Source organism: Odontomachus brunneus, unplaced genomic scaffold (assembly GCF_010583005.1).
Source record: "Odontomachus brunneus isolate Ranch 3 - 2012 unplaced genomic scaffold, Obru_v1 Obru_scaffold_070, whole genome shotgun sequence".
Lineage (NCBI taxonomy): Eukaryota > Metazoa > Arthropoda > Insecta > Hymenoptera > Formicidae > Odontomachus > Odontomachus brunneus.
In genome coordinates this window covers 307,040-316,732 of record NW_022639520.1, presented here as the reverse complement: position 1 = coordinate 316,732, position 9,693 = coordinate 307,040, and the positions used below count along the sequence as shown (strand labels likewise).

Sequence of the window (9,693 nt, the reverse complement as noted above, 5' to 3'; positions counted from 1 at the left end):
CTGCTTGAAAGGCAAAGACGGAAGGGATTTCTGCATCGCATTGTGACTGGGGACGAAAAATGAGTTCATTACGATAACCCCAAGCGCAGAAAATTATGGGGAGTTCCCGGCCATGTTTCCACGTCGACGACCAAACCGAATATTCACGGCTCCAAGGCCTAAGTCATGCTCTGTATTTGGTGGGACCAGCTCGGCATAGTGTATTATGAGCTGTTAAAACCGACTGAAACAATCATAGGCGATCGGTATCGAACGCAATTGATGCGTTTGAGCCGAGCATTGAAAGACAAACGGCCGCAATACAACGAGAGACACGATAAAGTGATTTTGCAGCATGACAATGCTCGACCCCATGTTGCGAAAGTGGTCAAGACATACTTGGAAACGTTGAAATGGGAAGTCCTACCCCACCCGCCGTATTCTCCAGACGTTGCTCCCTCTGACTATCACTTGTTTCGATCAATGGCACACGGCCTGGCTGACCAGCACTTCCGGTCTTATGAAGAAGTAAAAAAGTGGATCGATTCGTGGATCGCCTCAAAAGATGACCAGTTTTTTCGACGCGGGATTCGTACGCTGCCCGAAAGATGGGAGAAAGTAGGGGCCAGTGGTGGACAATACTTTGAATCATAAATGTATAACCAGTTTTTTATAATAAAGCCTCGAATTTCGAAAAAAAAAAACGGCGGAAGCAAAGTTATACACCTAATAAGAGAGAGGGAGAGAGAGAGACAGAGAGAGAGAGAGAGAGAGAGAGAGAGAGAAAAAAAGACAGAGACAGAGAGGCAGAGAGACAGATATTTTTTATAAAAATAAATTATTCTAAAATAAAATTTAAAGAATCTGCTTTTTATGTACACTTTATACAAATATTTACAATGTTCAAGTTCAACGTATAAAGTTATTAACAAAAAAACTCGTTTTCAGTGATTAATATTATTTTGTAAAAAATATAAATAGACCGGCCCTTGCCATAGGAGGCAACGTAGTGACATTTACGGTACGGATATAGCCTTCCAGGTAGATCTGTCCTACTCTAAAGTAGGAATAATGGGGATAAAACCAAATGAGGGGAATGCATAGAATGCGGGGAAGAAAGCACTTTTATTGTGAAGGAGAAATTTTGTGAAGTAAGTAGTCTATTGTAATAAAGTAATAATTATCCTAAGTTAATTAATGTGTATTTATTTTTCCATATTACACGTTATTCTGTCCATATCTGTTGATGAATATGTGTGTTTCATTCGCTACTAGTCCCCACCAAAACTAAAAGAAAAGGACATATCTACCCAGATGGCTATGGTCAATATTCATAGTCGAATCTTATTTCAACACCGTTTTAAATAATGTCTTAAAATACGGCTCTGTGATTGGTTCATGACATCTTAAGACAGTACTTAAGATGATATTAAATATAAGATCGGACTATGAATACCGTCTATGTCTGCGTAGATGTTGCCACGCTATCTCCTACGGCAGGGGCCGGTCTATCTATATAAGCCTATGGTTCTACATGTGGCATGTCTGATTATAGCACTTGGCGCTTTAGTAGCGCTATAATTCGTGACAGGTAGCTTACACGTACACGGTTCTTTATTTGTGTGCGCTGCGCCGCACGCATTGTAGTTACGCGGACTGCGTCCTATATATCTGATCAGGACATTAATTGATTAAAATTTTCTTTGATTAAAATCAAACAATCGGCAGCTCAATAATCGAATTTAATTAATCGCTATATGAAATCATAAATAATTTAATTGAATGTTGAAATTAATTATTAATCGAATTTTGATGTAATTATTTATACACTAATTAATAATTAATCTCATCAATCAACAAAATTATTTATGATTCTATATGTAACGATTGTAAATAATTTTGGTAATTGATTTACCGATTATTTTAGTAAAAAAAAATTTTAATTGATTAATGTCCAATATTGATGTACTCTATTATTATTGTTACTTTCATAATTTTCGACTATATGTCGCTAGTTTCGTGCCGCACATAGCGATCGTCTTGCTTCCGTGTAATTCACAATCAAAGAGCTAAAGCCTCGTATCAGCTATGTATCAGCTTCGCGGTTCGTATTTTGCTCCGCGTGTACACTTACTGGCTTGGTTTACATCGTATACTTGATACGCGTACTAAATAGTAACTTTCTATTAGATAATCTTAATATCGACGATACATATAAACAACGGTATATTAAGCTGGTATAATACTCATCAAGAAAAATATTGTATTGATTAAATCAATAAAACGCGTTGCCGTTGATATGCATTGTCAATATTAAGATTATCTAATAGAAAGTTACTATTTAGTACGCGTATCAAATACACGATGTAAACCAGGCCAATATATGCATGAAATACTAATGCTTTAACTAAGTTAATGGCTTTGGAAATTTAACTTAGTTAAGATAGCGTTAACCCATAATGAAATTAATTGAATTAAAAGTTAAGTTAATAAAAAAAATAATTAAAAAGTTAAAAGTTAAATTGGTTTCATTTCATAATTTCAGGGTTTCAGTTCCATAAATAACGGAAAAAATAAATATATACCTTATTTTAAAACATGTTTTATTTACAGATGCTTATTAAATTTAAGTAATAAAGTTTTTTCGAAAAGACCCCGCACTAATCATATGAAAAAAATAGTTATAGTTATGTTATTTCATAACATAACTATATATGTAGTATAGTATACTAGTATACTTACATATACTATATATTATTATACTATATGTTATGAAATAATATATATTATTATACTATATGTTATGAAAAAAATAATTTAAGTCAAATTGACTGAAACTATGATATTTTGTAGCTTATAAGGTGCTGATTAAAAATCTTAAAAAAAAAAAATGAAAAATGAACAGTTTTTTTTCTAGCACCATTAGAAAGTTGCTATTTTAGGTCTAACCGAACCTTTATCTACAATACACAAATTGCATTTTTAACTGTATAGGCATTTATATATAACCATACGTGTGTCCATTATTGAATAAATTCATGCCTCAGTATATGTATGTGGTGCGGGAGGGGAGGTGTAATATGGGTGGATTAGGTTAGATTACACACACGTACGCACGCACACACATACATATATTTTATGGACGTAATACTGTCAGACATACTAATATAATAACTATCAATACAAATACTCACATACCAATACACACCCATATTACACCTCCCCCCTCCCGCACCACATACATACACTGAGATATGAATCTATTCAATAATGGACACACGTATGGTTATATATAAATGCCTAACAGTTAAAAGAGCAATAAGAATATATTATCAAAAATAGGGGACTCCATTTAAAAAGTTTATGTTGACTTTGATAACACTTATCAAGATTATTTCAAGGACATATATGTATATGTATACACATATATGTTATATATGTCAGCATTATCTGTTACTCTTGATATCCTATAATTTTTGTATGAAATATTTTTTTTCAAAAATGCATATTTTTCGAAAAAAAGATTTAAGGAAATTAAAAGATTCTAATTAAAATTAGAAGATCCTATATGTACAGAATCTTCCAAAAGTATGGAAACCATTTGACATCTTGAGAAATATACATTTTTGAAAAAAATTTTTCATACAAAAGTTATAGAGCTTTAAGTGACGCATTATGTAGCAGTAACAGTGTGATTTTGAATTGCATTGTCAAGGTAACATGAAGGTCATTTTTAATTTTTTTTTTAATAGATTATTTAATAGATATTACCCCTATCTGTTATTACATATTTTTAAGGTTGAGTAGTAACTAGTTAAAAAGTTAAAAGTTAAATTAAAAAGTTAAAAAGTTAAATAGATTTAACTTAACTTAATTACATTTTTACTCTCTTAACTTTTAATTTAACTTAATTACATTTTATTGGTAACTATTAACTTTTAATTCAATTATCTTGAAGTTAACCATGCCATAAATGTGTCGCGAGATGTTGAAAGGCTGCTCAGTGCAGGAGGATTCATTTTCGACAATTTTCGAAGAAAAATGTCCGAAAAAAATTTCGAAAAAACGTTATTTCTTAAATTTAATAAGTATCTGTAAATAAAACATGTTAAAAGTATATTTGTTTCTTCCGTTATTTGTAAAACTAAAACCCTGAAGTCATGAAATTACCTCGAGAGCTTTTTAAAATATTATGATAAAGTATTTTTTCATTATATACTTTTTAAGTAATAAAGTTTGAAAGTTACAACATTACCGGCATTGACATTACCTAAGTTGTCATAATTACGGACAGTTCGCGCAATAGTCGGTTATGACAGAAGTCAAAATAGTAGTAATAATGAGACATATCAGTAAACATCAAAATTAATATCTGGTGCTACCAGCATAAATATTTTTTTGGTATAAAAATTCTACAGCTTGTATATAGTCAGTTGCAAAATAGTTAGATATATTTTTTCTAATGAAGTAAGAAGCGCTCAAAGTTGTCACAAATGCAAATTACTGTCTACAAGCTTGTATAGTAGTCGATTACAGGGCTGCCAACGAGGAAAGTGAGGAAAAAAAGGAGGAAAGTGATCTTTTTCACAAAAAAAGTAACAAAAAAGTGACCATAATTAAAATACATGGCAGTTAGTATCCCCAAACCTGCACGAACAGATTTCGAGCAGAACTTGCTACCAATTTTTGATGGCAAATAGATAACAAATTTGATGCAAGATCTGTTATATCAAATCTTGCTGCCAAACTGTCGCCAGATATGCTACAGAGCCTGTTGTCAGATAATTATTGCAGATTTGCAGCAAAAACCGTGCAGAGTTTATAGCAATCTGACGGCAGATTGGCGGCAGAAACCGCGCAGACCTTGCTCTGCGCGGTTTTTGCTGCAAATCTGCAGCAATTGCTCGACAGCAAGCCCTGTCGTCAAAACCATAGCTGAATGAAGACACAGATGGCTATGGTTTTGGTAAATTTTTTATCAAATTTGTTTACTGGGATTGTTAAAATTGATTATTACTTTGAACGAATTCAATATAAAAAATAAAAAACAATTTAAACATTTATTTCAACATAAAGGAAAATCTTCAACATAACTTATTTTTCATATTTAACTATCACATTTAACCCTTTGCTGCATGATAGTATTCTCAGAGTACCACCTATTTCTAAGAAATTCTCTTAATTTTTCAAATATTTAATACTCGACTTCTCTACTTTTTTTTTATAATTTTACCTTAGTAATATGTCCAGGAGTATTGGGCAAGATGGGATTTTTCTTTATTGTCTCTCAATTGTTTATATAAATAAACAAAGTTAACCTTTTCAGGCACACATTTTTGTATCTATCGGTTTTTCATGAAAATTGGTATACTTGGGTTTTTGGGTCGCTGATTACGAATCCCTCGGTAGATTTTTATCATTCTTTTTCAAAATGACAGATTCAATATGGCGGCTCACAAGTTTGGGGGTTTTCATCGGTTTTTTATCAATATTAATATACCGGGTTTTTTTCGGGTCTCTGATTACAAATCCATCATTAGATTTTTATAGTTCATTTTCAAAATGACAGAACCAATATGGCTCATAATTTCGGGGATATTTCATCGATTTTTTATAAATATTGGTATACGGGGTTTTTTTGGGTCTCTGATTACGAATCCATTATTAGATTTTTATAATTTACTTTCAAAGGATGGATCCAATATAGCGTCTCGGAATTTTGAGTAATTTTGGAGTTTTCTGTAAATTTTTTTATAAAAATTACATTTAAATTACATAAAAAATTGGTATTTAGGGGTTTAGTAGGTCACTGATAATGTATACGTCATCAAATTTTGACATTCACATCCGTTATGTTAAATCCGTCATTTTGAATATGAATATAAAAAATTTCATGACGTATGCATTATCAGTGATCTACAAAACCCTTGTATATCAATTTTTGTAAAAAATGATAGAAAACTTCAGAATTTTTTCGACTTTGAGCCGCCATATTGGATCTGCCATTTTGAAAGTGAACTATAGGCCTGTTCTTTGCAACTAGTGCAATATATTGAAGTGAGACAAATATACGTTTTGTCACTCTAACTTATTGCACTAGTTCAGCAGTGCTACAAAGAACAGGTCTTATAAAAATCTAATAACGGATTCGTAATCAGATACCCGAGAAAACTGCGTATAAGAATATTCATAAAAAACCGATAAAAAACCCAAAAATTTTGAGCCACCACATTAGATCCGCCATTTTAAGAAAGAATTATAAAAATCTATAGATTCGTAATCAGCAATCCACAAACCCCTGTATACCAATTTTCATGAAAAACCGATGGATAGAAAAATGTATGCCTGAAAGGGTTAATACAAAGGAAGTTTTTATTTAAAGTAACTTAAGAATAGATAGATCATAGAAGGAAGAGGGCGTTTTGTGGCGGCGGGACGCCGTGCGTTCGGGCTGCGCAACGACGCCATACCGATTAGATAAACGTATATGAAATAGTACCTAGATTAGAGATCTAACCCAGTGCGTTATATTACATGCGTTAATATGTGAAGGATATGATTCTGCATGTCTGCATGCCTATACGTGAGCGCTCGACTTCACGTCGCCCAAAGTCAAAGTTACCGCACATGATTGGGGTAGATCTCTGGCACCTCTGTTCGCGGCAACGTGCGACTCGTGCGAATTCTAGAGCGCGGCAGAAACGCTTCGTCTGAACAAGTTCTTAGATGCGCGACACTTAGGCCAATCGCGCAGTTTGCGGCGGCGGCGGCGGCGGCGAACGGTCGCGCAACCTTTTCGAAATAAAAACTGCAAAAAGATGATGGAAAAAGGACGGAACAAATAATGGAGTTGACATACATATTTTTAACATGTATGTTACATATATGACTTTTAACTGAGAGAGACGCACCTGTATGTAAATTATTTATAATATATTTTCAATTTATAAATGACAAAAAAAGGGAAAAAAGTGACAAAATTTGAAAAAGGTGACTAAAAGTGACCTCTTAAAAAAAGGAATAAAAAGGAAAAAGTGACTCGCTGGCAGCCCTGCGATTATGACAAGAACAGAAGTAATAATATATCATGTAAATGTTGGCCTTTTTATATTCGTATCTAATAAAAAAAAGTATTATATATATGTTCTATTTGAATCCTCCTTTGCAGATTTATAACGTCAGATCTCACTAAACAGCAAATATCAGTATCAGAACATAATATCGATGTAATAATGCTTAACACAACAATATGACTTTTACATAACATACCGTGTTACCAAATATACAAGCTGCAGAACTTTTGCATTAAGAAAATATTTATGCTGAGAGTTCCAGATATCAATTTTGAAATTCCTTGAGATCAATATCCCAATTGCTAAGTAACCTTAACATAAAAAAACTAATATATTAATAATATATATATTAAACAAAAAGTACAAAATTGATTTCGTTAGAAAGTTTGAATATTTAAGATTTCAAATGTATTACACGCACACGTACACACACATACACACACATATATATTTAACTAATTTATAAAAAAATTTTAATTTACTAATAATATATTTTTGCAACATGACTGAAATCATTCAGTGACATATAAATATAAAGAACTTTGCCCATTTTCATTCTGGAGTTTCTAAACCATCCGCGTCTAGTCATCAATAATATATAATATTGTAGATATAATAATGGTAGTATTTAAGAAAAAATAGTTTTAGATCCTCAAACCTCCGCCGAAAGTAGTTCTGACCTCTTAATTATATCATTTTATTCGTTCGTTAGTTCATCATTAGAGCTGTCCAACACATTTATTATTTATCTTTACACGATGTTTTTTCGCTTTTAATTATGATTTTTCCTAAAGATTTATTTTTGCATCCAAGGCACTTTCTTGTGGTGACGGCGGTAACAAACAAATGTTGAAGAAAAAAATTCTATTACAGAATATTGCATATGTAAGAATGGGACTTGTACTGTAGGCTGCTGTGCTCATATTATGTCAATAATTTGGTATCTAGGATATGCTAAATACCTTTCTAGTGATATAGGGATATCTTCTGAGCATAGCAATGACATATTTATTTTATTAGACAGCTCTGATGATGAAATGAATAAAATAACATCATTAGGAGGTGAAAACTACTTTCGGCGGAGATTTGAGGATTTAAAACTATTTTTTTCTTAAATTTTACCATTATTATTAAAATTATATATGATTGATGACTAGACACGGGTAACTTAAAACGGATGAAGTTCTTTGTTCCAATTTGTGATATATGTGTGTTCCTATTTCTGACAATTTGTGATATATGTGTGTTCCTGTTTCTGTTACTGGTTATTTATTATTAACAAACAAAAATTAAGACTTATTATTATTATTGTTGATATTACTGTTTCCATAGAGAATACAAAAGTTAAATAGTAAAAATTATTTATGTAATACCTTATTATTTGTGATAAGTTATAGATTAGACTCATATTTATACTATTTGCTAAATTCCGGAAGAGTAAGTTATAATATTGATATTATTTTTTATTTCATAATAAATGAGATTTACAAATCACACTATTCCTTAAAAATAAAAGATTTTATATAATTTTATGTATACAAATTCTTTTATTCTCTCTTATAATTTATATTTGAAATTTATACTTATAATTTATACTTGAAATTGCTATTAAAATCAAGCGTATTACTAATTCTTTTTGCTCATATACACACAATACATACACAATACTAATCTTTTTTATTGAATAAAAAATGACATAGTTAAAAATTGCTATTAATAATTTTACTAGTTCATCAACAATTAGTTTAATCAAAATTTAATGAAGTAATTCTAAATTTAAGCATTCACTACATGTGATATTTGCTTATTTGTTGCCATAATGAAGAAAATGCAAGTATCTGCAATAAAAAGTATATTCACAATTCGCGCATCAGTAGAATAATATACATATTATGATATTTATATGATTTTATATCATTTATTTTAATATAATCAGTAATGTCAGGGGAAACAAATAAATATTCTAACACATGCATTCTATACAAATAAATGATATACACGCATTAACATGAAAAATACGTATTTTATTATTTTTTCTATTTAGAAAATATTTTTTTAACATTTTCTTAACTCTGATAAAATAATTTTAATTGCTTGAAATTAGAAAATAGAAATTAGAAATAGAAATTAGAAATTAGAAAAAAATTTTTTAATCTGAAATAATAAAAAATCTCAAATAGTTATATATAATTTAATATTAATCCCTAACTTGTAAGATGTCTGTAATTATTGCAATTAGCGTAATATACTTATAAGCATAATATTTCACTACAGATTTTAATTTTATTCGAAACTTGTTGCAAAAGTTAATACATAAAATTTTGAGTGAAAATACATTAGGATAAATATAAATATTAGGATAAATATAAATTCGTCATCAGATTATTTATTTAAAAAAACGAGCATGATTGTCAAAAATTGGTACTCTGTCATTAATTGGGATTTACCTTATCATTTTCGTTATATATTGAACAATACAATATTCCAGTTAATTTTCACATATTTTTATTTTATAAAAGTATCTTTAATTTTGCACTACCAATACGATATAATACGACATAAACTTTATATAAAATCAATATTTTACCTGTATAATTCTCAAGTATGGCATTTTTTTAAATCAAAACAATAACCTGATTGA

The 9,693-nt window shown here is 30.5% G+C and overlaps 1 protein-coding gene across 2 annotated transcripts in view; it reads right to left on the bottom strand.

Moving 5' to 3' along the window:
- Window positions 1-9,693, bottom strand: part of LOC116846848 (septin-1) — a 73,080-nt gene that overhangs the window by 60,766 nt on the left and 2,621 nt on the right. The window lies entirely within an intron of this gene.